Below are 12,426 nucleotides of genomic sequence, written 5' to 3'. Positions count from 1 at the left end.
CCAGAGGACATTTCTCCAAAAAGTACGATCTTTGTCCCCATGTGCAGTTGCAAACCGTAGTCTGGCTTTTTATGGCGGTTTTGGAGCAGTGGCTTCTTCCTTGCTGAGTGGCCTATCAGATTATGACGATATAGGACTCGTTTTACTGTGGATATAGATACTTTTGTACCTGTTTCCTCCAGCATCTCCTTCCTGAGCAGTTGATATAGGAATCAGGTTAAAATAAATGACTAAGTGTTCCACCCTTAAATATAGTTGTGAAATGTTCTTGTTTTAAGTATGATTAGTACTTTCTTAGTAGTGACTAATTATTACACTCTGAAACTGTGTGAGATGTGTTAGAATCTACTACCTGGTAATGTGTGAGTGTTGGACCAGTAAAGATTATGACATTGTGCTACTATTTAGCAATGTGAGTAAGAGTTAGGCCAGACAACAAAGGACAAGGAGAACTGTCTACAGACAACTGAGAAAGCAAGATAACTGAGGAATTTAGGGAGGAGAGAAACTGTTAGGCTTGTGTGTGTGTGTGTGTGTGTGTGTGTGTGTGTGTGTGTGTGTGTGTGTGTGTGTGTGTGTGTGTGTGTGTGTGTGTGAACTGATGGTCAGGAGAGCAATTATAAAGTGACGTGTGCATATAAAAATATTGTACGACCATTTTGTTTTAGAACATTCTCATGAATAAACCCTGATGATTGTATGCTGGGCTGCTTGGTCTGATTATTAGAGATTTCCAACCTCTGGGATACAGACTGAGTAATAAGTTAATTTTTTGAAACATTGGGATAGAAATTCTCATAACAGCTTGGTCCTTTCGAGCCGGATCTCAACACCCGTTGTCTGTCGTCCCAAGGAACCCTGAAACCGTGCACGGGCGGATCTAGGATCCGTGCGACATAAACTAGCCTTGTGTTGAGACAATCAAGGATTGTCAAAATTATACAAGAAGGGACTAAACTTTAGCGTTTTTTAGACGTTTATCTAGAGAAAACCACGCATGAGTATTCTAGATAAATAGGAAAACGTGGGTGAAACTTCAAAGGAAGAGAGTGTGATAGTGAGACGGTCTGGGATCGTCAATAAATATCAAGTAAAGGGAATTTAAAATAGTAAATGAGTGGTCTAAGGCACTGCATCGCAGTGCTAACTGTGCCACTAGAGATCCTGGTTCGAATCCAGGCTCTGTCGCAGCCGGCCGCGACCGGGAGACTCATGGGCGGCGCACAATTGGCCCAGCGTCGTCCAGGGTAGGGGAGGGAATGGCCGGCAGGGATGTAGCTCAGTTGATAGAGCATGGCGTTTGCAACGCCAGGGTTGTGGGTTCAATTCCCACGGGGGGCCAGTATAAAAAAATATGTATTCACTAACTGTAAGTCGCTCTGGATAAGAGCGTCTGCTAAATGACTAAAATGTAAATGTAAATGTAAATAGAATATTGTAAGTCACAAACAACTGTAGATTAGCAGTAACTCTATCCGTTCCATGAAACTGGAGCCGTAATTTGTCTTAGTACAAACTCCAAGTTGCCGATAGTGTTAACCGATAATCTTCTGTGAGACTTAATATTTGCTCAAAAGTCACATCTAAGAATAAATTCCAAAGACAGGGACCAAAATAGGTCGTGTGAGGAAGTAAGTAATTATAATTGACTATTTTGAGGAAGAAACATATAAGAAATTAATTAAAGATCGAATAAATCATTAAAAGCAAAATTGTAAAATGATTTAATACCTAACAACTCAGTTAAAGTGACAAAACAATTATTAGAGAGTTGGAAGTAATCTAAATTCAAAATAAAGGTGAGATTCAGGAAATTGGTAAAAGCCATAAAGTAATTGTTCAAAGTTTTGGGTATAGGACGATCAAAGAGTCCTGCCAATATGGGAAGCAAACCCTCCAAGGAGGTCCCGGGGTCAACCGGAGATGAGAGATTTATGGAATCCAGGGATAGAAGAAATCTCCATGATGTAACCAGGTGGAGGGAGAGGTATTGTTTTGAGGGATGTCTGGACGCAGATAAACTCGAATCCATGCTTAAACAGATACATAAGGTGTGTAAAGGAGAAAGAAGCAGTGAGAGAGAGAGAGAGGTCTAAGACAGAACCCACAGCTCCCCCTGTAGAAAGGTCTAGATCGAGACTATACCCCTCCCTGGCAGATCAGGCCTGGAGGAATAAATCCAGACGATGAGGTGGTAGTGGGGAGGGGAAGGGTGCCACAGCAGGCTGCCATTTTGGAGTTTCCACCCCCTTACCAGAACCAAGGGGAAGCTGAGGGAGCACAGAGGGGGGTTGAGGATAAGGCAAAGGAAGATAGTACAGTTGAGGTTCGAAGGAAATGTTTGGAATAACAGCAGCAACCCAATTGGTCATTGCAGAAAATAGAAAGAGAGAGAGAGAGGAAAGAGAAGGCTAAGAAAGTAACATTAGGGGGGTCAAGGGACCGAAGGGTGGAAGACCCAGATCCCTGAGCTGAGCTCAGGAGGGAGTCATTATGAGTCAGGAGATGAGAGAGTAGGAGGGGGCCAGTACCCAACTGATATCCTTACCTAATCTATTGGCAGGGAATGAAGGGACCTTAGATGTATACAGTAATAATAATAATATGCCATTTAGCAGACAGGCCATGAACACAGAGGACGTGGCCAGAGCGGTAGAAGGAATGACCCACCCCAAAACAGGAATAGTAAGGTTTGGGCTGCCGTTAAGAGGGCAGTGGGTTTCAGGGGATGCCCAGAGGGCACTTTTGCCATAGGCCGATCACGGAGAGTATGTTGGGAAAATAACTGAAGTGTGTAATAGCCTCAGAGAAACATTACCATCGTCATGCAGATTTCTCTAAAGTACATGAGTGTAAACAAGAGGGTAGTGAGACTGTCAGCCAGTACTTAGAGAGGGTTAAATATGTGTTTAACGCAAACAGTGGCATACCCGAACCAGACCAGAGACAGGGGAATGATACGCCCTACCATCAGCAACTACAGATAGCGTTCCTCAGTGGAATGAGACCAGAGATAAGCAGGACCATTAAAAAGACTTTGATAGGGTGGAGAAAAGCACAGCAACACATATTGGAGGTTAAAAGGTTTGCAGTTTACCAAGAGCAGATTGGGAGAGACCTTAAGGGAGTGCCAACTCTCGGGGAGATAGTGAGGCCAGAAACAAAGGGGCAGTGTCCTGGAAATCACAGTCTGTTTTGGGTTTTTTTTCAGGTCTGCTGGGAGTATATTTGATGAAGGGGATGTGTTAAATAAGAGACTAGAGATTTCATAAAATAATAATTGGAAGAATAATTATATATTGACTTGCTCACCCAAACATACAGTGGGGAGAACAAGTATTTGACACACTGCCGATTTTGCAGGTTTTCCTACTTACAAAGCATGTAGAGGTCTGTAATTTTTATCATAGGTACACTTCAACAAAAATCCAGAAAATCACATTGTATGATTTTTAAGTAATTAATTAGCATTTTATTGCATGACATAATGTCACGGACGTCGGGAACAGAGGACCAATGCGCAGCGTTAGTTGCGAACATATTTTATTTAATAGAGTAATCACCCGAACAAAACAACAAACGAAACGTGCAGTCCTACGATACAAACCAAAAGGAACAAGATCCCACAAACACTAAGGGAAACAGACTGTTTAAATATGGCTCCCAATCAGAGACAGCCAGCAACAGCTGACACTCGTTGCCTCTGATTGGGAGCCACTCTGGCCAACATAGAAATACCACAACTAGAACTCCCCCACAGAACATAAACACATAGAATCTACACACCCTGGCTCAACATATAGAGTCCCCAGAGCCAGGGTGTGACAGTACCCCCCCCCAAAGGCGCAGACTGCGACCGCGCCTCAACAAAACCCAAACAGGGGAGGGCTGGGTGGGCATTCCTCCTCGGAGGCGGTTCCGGCTCCGGGCTTGACCACCACCCTTCAATAATCCCCCATTAGTGCCCCTGGTCCGGTCTGGCCCCGCTGGCTGGAGCTGGACTGGACATCGAAGGAGCGGATTGCTTAAGCTCCGTAGTGGAGCAGCTGACCGGTACCTGATCAGGCACCGGTGACCCAGGCACGGGTTGTGCCGGACTGATGACGCACACCCCTGGCTTGGTGCGTGGAGCAGGAACGGGCCGGACCGGGCTGACGAAGCGCACCCCTGGCTTGGTGCGTGGAGCAGGAACGGGCCGGACCGGGCTGACGATGCGCACCCCTGGCTTGGTGCGTGGAGCAGCAACGGGCCGGACCGGGCTGACGATGCGCACCCCTGGCTTGGTGCGTGGAGCAGGAACGGGCCTTACCGGGCTGACGACTCGCATCCCTGGCTTGGTGCGAGTGGCCGGAACAGGCCGGGCCGGGCTGGCGACGCGCACCGTAGGCTTGGTGCGAGTGGCAGGAACAGGCCGGGCCGGGCTGGCGACGCGAACCGTAGGCTTGGTGCGAGTGGCAGGAACAGGCCAGGCCGGGCTGGCGACGCACACCGTAGGCTTGGTGCGGGGAGCAGGAACAGGCCGGGCTGGGCTGGCGACGCGCACCGTAGGCTTGGTGCGGGGAGCAGGAACAGGCCGGGCTGGGCTGGCGACGCGCACCGTAGGCTTGGTGCGAGGGGCAGGAACAGGCCGGGCCGGGCTGGCGACGCGCACCGTACACTTGCTGCGAGGGGCAGGAACAGGCCGGGCCGGGCTGGCAACGCGCACCGTACACTTGGTGCGAGGGGCAGGAACAGGCCGGGCCGGGCTGGCGACGCGCACCGTAGGCTTGGTGCGAGTGGCAGGAACAGGCCGGGACGGGCTGGCGACGCACACCGTAGGCTTGGTGCGGGGAGCAGGAACAGGCCGGGCCGGGCTGGCGACGCGCACCGTAGGCTTGGTGCGGGGAGCAGGAACAGGCCGGGCCGGGCTGGCGACGCGCACCACAGGCTCGATGCGAGGAACAGGAACAGGCCGGACCGTACTGGGGACACACACCACTGGCCCTACGCGGGGATCAGGAACGGGCCGGACCGGACTGGTAACACACCCCAGTACCTCTCGCCGTGCCTCTACACTTTCCTTCCCCTTTAATACCAGTCGCCCCCGTAACCTGGCGGCCTCCTCTGCCAACCCGCTGGACCACTCTATCGCGGCCTCCTGCTGCCCCGACGTCCACGTCGTGAGCCCCCCCCTAAAAAATGTCTGGGTGTCTCTCCTCCCTGTGGACCAGGCCTCCCTAGTTCTCGCCAGACTCTCACCCCACTGCTCCAAAGTCCAACCACTCTGCTCTTCACTGGCTTGGCCCAATCGAGACTCTTAATCCACTGCTCCATAGTCCAACCTCTCTGCTCTTCACTTGGCTGGGCCCAGTCGAGACTCCTACTCAACTGATCCCAGGTCCATCCTCTCTCCTCTTCACGCTGCTTGGTCCTGTCTTGGTGGGATCTTCTGTCACGGACGTCGGGAACAGAGGACCAATGCGCAGCGTTAGTTGCGAACATATTTTATTTAATAGAGTAATCACCCGAACAAAACAACAAACGAAACGTGCAGTCCTACGATACAAACCAAAAGGAACAAGATCACACAAACACTAAGGGAAACAGACTGTTTAAATATGGCTCCCAATCAGAGACAACCAGCAACAGCTGACACTCGTTGCCTCTGATTGGGAGCCACTCTGGCCAACATAGAAATACCACAACTAGAACTCCCACACAGAACCTAAACACATAGAATCTACACACCCTGGCTCAACATATAGAGTCCCCAGAGCCAGGGTGGGACACATAAGTATTTGATCACCTACCAACCAGTAAGAATTCCGGCTCTCACAGACCTGTTAGTTTTTCTTTAAGAAGCCCTCCTGTTCTCCACTCATTACCTGTATTAACTGCACCTGTCTGAACTCGTTACCTGTATAAAAGACACCTGTCCACACACTCAATCAAATAGACTCCAACCTCTCCACAATGGCCAAGACCAGAGAGCTGTGTAAGGACATCAGGGATAAAATTGTAGACCTGCACAAGGCTGGGATGGGCTACAGGACAATAGGCAAGCAGCTTGATGAGAAGGCAACAACTGTTGGCGCAATTATTAGAAAAAGGAAGAAGTTCAAGATGACGGTCAATCACCCTCGGTCTGGGGCTCCATGCAAGATCTCACCTCGTGGGGCATCAATTATCATGAGGAAGGTGAGGGATCAGCCCAGAACTACACGGCAGGACCTGGTCAATGACCTGAAAAGAGCTGGGACCACAGTCTCAAAGAAAACCATTAGTAACACACTACACCGTCATGGATTAAAATCCTGCAGCGCACGCAAGGTCCCCCTGCTCAAGCCAGCGCATGTCCAGGCCCGTCTGAAGTTTGCCAATGACCATCTGGATGATCCAGAGGAGGAATGGGAGAAGGTCATGTGGTCTGATGAGACAAAAATAGAGCTTTTTGGTCTAAACTCCACTCGCCGTGTTTGGAGGAAGAAGAATGATGATTACAACCCCAAGAACACCATCCCAACCGTGAAGCATGGAGGTGGAAACCTCATTCTTTGAGGATGCTTTTCTGCAAAGGGGACAGGACGACTGCACCGTATTGAGGGGAGGATGGATGGGGCCATGTATCGCGAGATCTTGGCCAACAACCTCCTTCCCTCAGTAAGAGCATTGAAGATGGGTCGTGGCTGGGTCTTCCAGCATGACAACGACCCGAAACACACAGCCAGGGCAACTAAGGAGTGGCTCCATAAGAAGCATCTCAAGGTCCTGGAGTGGCCTAGCCAGTCTCCAGACCTGAACCCAATAGAAAATCTTTGGAGGGAGCTGAAAGTCCGTATTGCCCAGCGACAGCCCCGAAACCTGAAGGATCTGGAGAAGGTCTGTATGGAGGAGTGGGCCAAAATCCCTGCTGCAGTGTGTGCAAACCTGGTCAAGACCTACAGGAAACGTATGATCTCTGTAATTGCAAACAAAGGTTTCTGTACCAAATATTAAGTTCTGCTTTTCTGATGTATCAAATACTTATGTCATGCAATAAAATGCAAATGAATTACTTAAAAATCATACAATGTGATTTTCTGGATTTTTGTTTTAGATTCCGCCTCTCACAGTTGAAGTGTACCTATGATAAAAATTACAGACCTCTACATGCTTTGTAAGTAGGAAAACCTGCAAAAATTGGCAGTGTATCAAATACTTGTTCTCCCCACTGTAGATATACGTCATGGGTGAGAAAAGAGATTGCAGTACATAGTTCAAATGATAGGAATATAATTAAATGTATGCTTATCAACGACAGCAAGTATTTGTTTTATTAATTAGGGCCTAATCAGAGAGAACAGTTAAAGAAATTGAATAGCGAACTGAAAATTGCTATAGAGTTGGGACAATGATTTGAATTGAGAACAAAGGAAAATAATTGATGGTTCTAGTTCGCAGGTAAAAGAGTTCTACTTGCTTGACTGTATCGAGCAGAAGTTTGAATAGTTGAATGAAAAAGCATTTCTTTGACAAATTCTAATGGTTATTATTTTATTGTATAGGTTGAGTAACACCAGTGGTGTATGAAAATAATTGGTGATTTCTAAAACGATAATCTGTTTATGGTACGTTGAACAATGGGATATAGTTGTGACTATTAGGATGATGGATTTAATAAACATTGGTTATAAGTATGAAGTTATTAAACAATAGGTTTATATTTTAAAAACATCAATGCAACAGGTTGCGATGATTAAATTAATAGAAAGGGGTTATAGGGTTATATTAGAAGGTGTAGTGACCTTAATGAAACGTGGTATTATATAGTGTCTTCCAGGATTGATGGAAGTCTCCTATAGCATTATGTTAAGGGTATGCCTGGGATCAAATATAATGTCTTACTTACGCGGAGTATGTGATTGTATTGGCTAATGAATGAAATATGACATTTACAGGGGCGACAGGAACAATAGAAGGGGAGACAGATTTTCCTATGGTGTTGATCAAATAATTGATAATAGATCATTTGAGATTTAGGGGTTCAATAATCATTGTGAGATTTAAAGAGGATATGATCTGAAGGGTAATCAATTAAACATAATCATTGTATACTCGAGGAATTTTAAGTGGTTGTATGGATTAGTTATGAGGAATTAGATTGATACAAACGATTATTGATGAGTTAGGACTGGGGATATCTGTATCATGTTTTGTGTGTACTTACCATCTTTAGATTACTGATGGTAATTGAAGGTTAACAAAATGAATAATTTCTCTTTCAGGAGAAAGAGATTTGCTTATCTCATTGGAATGTTGCCCAGGGATAGGGGGAGCAGTTTAGTGGAGTTAGGCATTATTTTGTCATGGATCCCGCTTCCTGAGTCGGTTTCTGCCTGAGTTGCCTGTTTTCTGTCCTGGAGTCTTTTTTCCTGAGTTTCCTGAACGCACCCTGTCTGGTTGCCGGGCGACGAAGCAAGGCGGGAGATCTCTCCATTACCCGCACCTGCATCTCATCAGCTATCTGCACACCTGGTTCTGATCATCACCTCTCCACTTCATAAGCTCTGACCTGACATCCATTCCCTGCCGGATCGTTCGCCATGAACAGTATGTTGTGTCAGCGTATCAGCCTCAGATTACTAAGAGTTAGTTTTGCTGTTTTGTTACTTTTTGCTTGCTGTGAACTCACCTTCGTTTACTCTGTCTACAGTTACTCTCCCGTAACATTCACTCCACCGCTGCCTGGTCGTCTGTGGCTTCAGAGGCATAATTGGATCTGCCCATTCACTCCACCGCTGCCTGGTCGTCTGTGGCTTCAGAAACATCATTGGATCTGCCCATTCACTCCACCGTTGCCTGGTCGTCTGTGGCTTCAGAAACATAATTGGATCTGCCCATTCACTCCCACCAACTCACCTCCACTGCCAGCTCCGTCACCTGGATTCTCCTGCTTCCACATTTAAGTCTTTAAATAAATACTCACCTTCATTCAACTCACCTTGTCCTGCTCAGCTTCTGGGTTCCGCTTTAGAGAATCGTGACATATTTAGGTTGTAAAAGTGAGCTACCAAATTAAGTGGGGCCTGGCTATTTTTATTTGTTGTTTTTCAATTGTTTTTTAAAAAATAAAAAACAACACACCTAGTAAGATGTTTATAAAGGGTTGTTATTTTGATTTTAGGGGGTTTTCAACAGGTCAAAGATGATAAGTCTTAAAGGAGCACACACAGTGAATTTTATGGAGTTTTTCGGTTTTGACTGAGTTTAGGGTATATATGATTTCTTATGAGAATAAATGTCATGAGGACTTAATGAACACTTGGGATAAGTAACATTTATGAAATATTTAGAATTATGGTAATGTTTAGTATACTATGGGATGGAACAGTTCGTTGAAAGATTTCAATTGCCTCTGAACTCTGTTTTGACTTTCTGGTGTTAATTGATCATCCACACTAGTAAATTCTAAAGGCATGAGAGGAGGACTTTAAGATAGTTTATTTTACCTAGTTGAGGGTAATTTATAGTACTGTGAAAAGTGTGAAGAAATTTATAATTTGGTAATAATATATATGATTCGAACCATAAAATAACAGAAGAGAGAGAGAGAGCTTTCCCTGAATGAGGGATACCTGTTGCTAGTAAATTGTACTAATCTTGGATTACTTTTACGGGATAGAAGTAAGTTGAGGTATTATCAAATGTTGTCAGCAGGGTTAAAACACTTCTCTGGTCCCAGTCAGCTGTCAAAAGAGGAAGTTTCGATAGATAGAGATCTACTTATAGAGAGCTACAGGAGGGCCCCAATTAAGGAAGTTCACAGATGGGTGAAGCAAGGCGCAGTAAATAAGGAAGGAATATGGGTCAAAGATTGCTTACCAATTCTCCCGAAATTACTGTTTAGATATGCTGCAATATTGACACACGGGCAGAGCCATGTGTCAACGGGAGGAATGGATGGTAGAGCAGATTAGACAACACTTTGTTGCATATGGGATTACTAATTATTTTACAAAAAAATTTAACTTTTGTTCAAAATGTGTTATCTGTGCTCAAAATAACCACCAGGGCAGACAAAGGGCAACTCAGGGTGAGTATCCTCCGGCTAAGTACCCCTTCCAGCAATTGGAAATGGATTTTATAGAGTTATCACGGAGTGAAGGGAAGAAATTTAGAGTAACCCAGATAAAGATGGGTTATCCCCCTTTGAGAAAGTGTTTGGAAGACCTTACAGAATGCCACAGTTGGCAGGACCAGAACAGGCAGACATAGAACTAGAGAATACACTAGCAGAACACATGAGAAAATTGTTCATTAACCGTATGTCTAAGAATTTGTGTCCTACAGGAGAATTAAAGGAGAAGGTGACTCATAGTATATAACCTGGAGACTGGGTGTGGATCCAATCATTGAGGAAAAAGGATTGAAAGCAGTCACGCTGGGAGGGACCATACCAAGTCCTATTGGTAACTCTGTTCGCTATAAGAATAGCTTAGAGAGCCACTTGGGTCCACGTTACCCACTGCAAAAAGGTAGGCCCACATACAGTGGGGGAAAAAATTATTTAGTCAGCCACCAATTGTGCAAGTTCTCCCACTTAGAAAGATGAGAGAGGCCTGTAATTTTCATCATAGGTACACGTCAACTATGACAGACAAATTGAGAAAAATTGAATTTAATGAATTTATTTGCAAATTATGGTGGAAAATAAGTATTTGGTCACCAACAAACAAGCAAGATTTCTGGCTCTCACAGACGTGTAACTTCTTCTTTAAGAGGCTCCTCTGTCCTCCACTCGTTACCTGTATTAATGGCACCTGTTTGAACTTGTTATCAGTATAAAAGACACCTGTCCACAACCTCAAACAGTCACACTCCAAACTCCACTATGGCCAAGACCAAAGAGCTGTCAAAGGACACCAGAAACAAAATTGTAGACCTGCACCAGGCTGGGAAGACTGAATATGCAATAGGTAAGCAGCTTGGTTTGAAGACATCAACTGTGGGAGCAATTATTAGGAAATGGAAGACATACAAGACCACTGATAATCTCCCTCGATCTGGGGCTCCACGCAAGATCTCACCCCATGGGGTCAAAATGATCACAAGAACGGTGAGCAGAAATCCCTGAACCACACGGGGGGACCTAGTGAATGACCTGCAGAGAGCTGGGACCAAAGTAACAAAGCCTACCATCAGTAACACACTACGCTGCCAGAGACTCAAATCCTGCAGTGCCAGACGTGTCCCCCTGCTTAAGCCAGTACATGTCCAGGCCCATCTGAAGTTTGCTAGAGTGCATTTGGATGATCCAGAAGAGGATTGGGAGAATGTCATATGGTCAGATGAAACCAAAATAGAACTTTTTGGTAAAAACTCAACTCGTAGTGTTTGGAGGACAAAGAATGCTGAGTTGCATCCAAAGAACACCATACCTACTGTGAAGCATGGGGGTGGAAACATCATGCTTTGGGGGTGTTTTTCTGCAAAGGGACCAGGACGACTGATCCGTGTAAAGGAAAGAATGAATGGGGCCATGTATCGTGAGATTTTGAGTGAAAACCTCCTTCCATCAGCAAGGGCATTGAAGATGAAACGTGGCTGGGTCTTTCAGCATGACAATGATCCCAAACACACCGCCCGGGCAACGAAGGAGTGGCTTCGTAAGAAGCATTTCAAGGTCCTGGAGTGGCCTAGCCAGTCTCCAGATCTCAACCCCATAGAAAATCTTTGGAGGGAGTTGAAAGTCTGTGTTGCCCAGCGACAGCCCCAAAACATCACTGCTCTAGAGGAGATCTGCATGGAGGAATGGGCCAAAATACCAGCAACAGTGTGTGAAAACCTTGTGAAGACTTACAGAAAACGTTTGACCTGTGTCATTGCCAACAAAGGGTATATAACAAAGTATTGAGAAACTTTTGTTATTGACCAAATACTTATTTTCCACCATAATTTGCAAATAAATTCATTAAAAATCCTACAAAGTGATTTTCTGGATTTTTTTTCTCATTTTGTCTGTCATAGTTGACGTGTACCTATGATGAAAATTACAGGCCTCTCTCATCTTTTTAAGTGGGAGAACTTGCACAATTGGTGGCTGACTAAATACTTTTTTTCCCCACTGTATGTAAACTTCTGTTCCACTGGAATTGTGATACAGTGAATTATAAGTGAAATAATCTGTCTGTAAACAATTGTTGGAAAAATGAATTGTGTCATGCACAAAGTAGATGTCCTAACCGACTTGCCAAAACTATAGTTTGTTAACAAGACATTTGTGGAGTGGTTGAAAAACGAGTTTAATGACTCCAACCTAAGTGTATGTAAACTTCCGACTTCAACTGTACATTTTTCAAGCAGACCACCATAGTCCCTGTGCCAAAGAAAGCGAAGGTAACCTGCCTAAATGACTACCGCCCCGTAGAACTCACGACGGTAGCCATGAAGTGCTTTGAAGGCTGGTCA

The sequence above is a fragment of the Coregonus clupeaformis genome, unplaced genomic scaffold, assembly GCF_020615455.1.
Source record: "Coregonus clupeaformis isolate EN_2021a unplaced genomic scaffold, ASM2061545v1 scaf0002, whole genome shotgun sequence".
Classification (NCBI taxonomy): domain Eukaryota; kingdom Metazoa; phylum Chordata; class Actinopteri; order Salmoniformes; family Salmonidae; genus Coregonus; species Coregonus clupeaformis.
The sequence above is the reverse complement of the archived record's forward strand: the minus strand, read 5'-3'. Positions refer to the sequence as shown.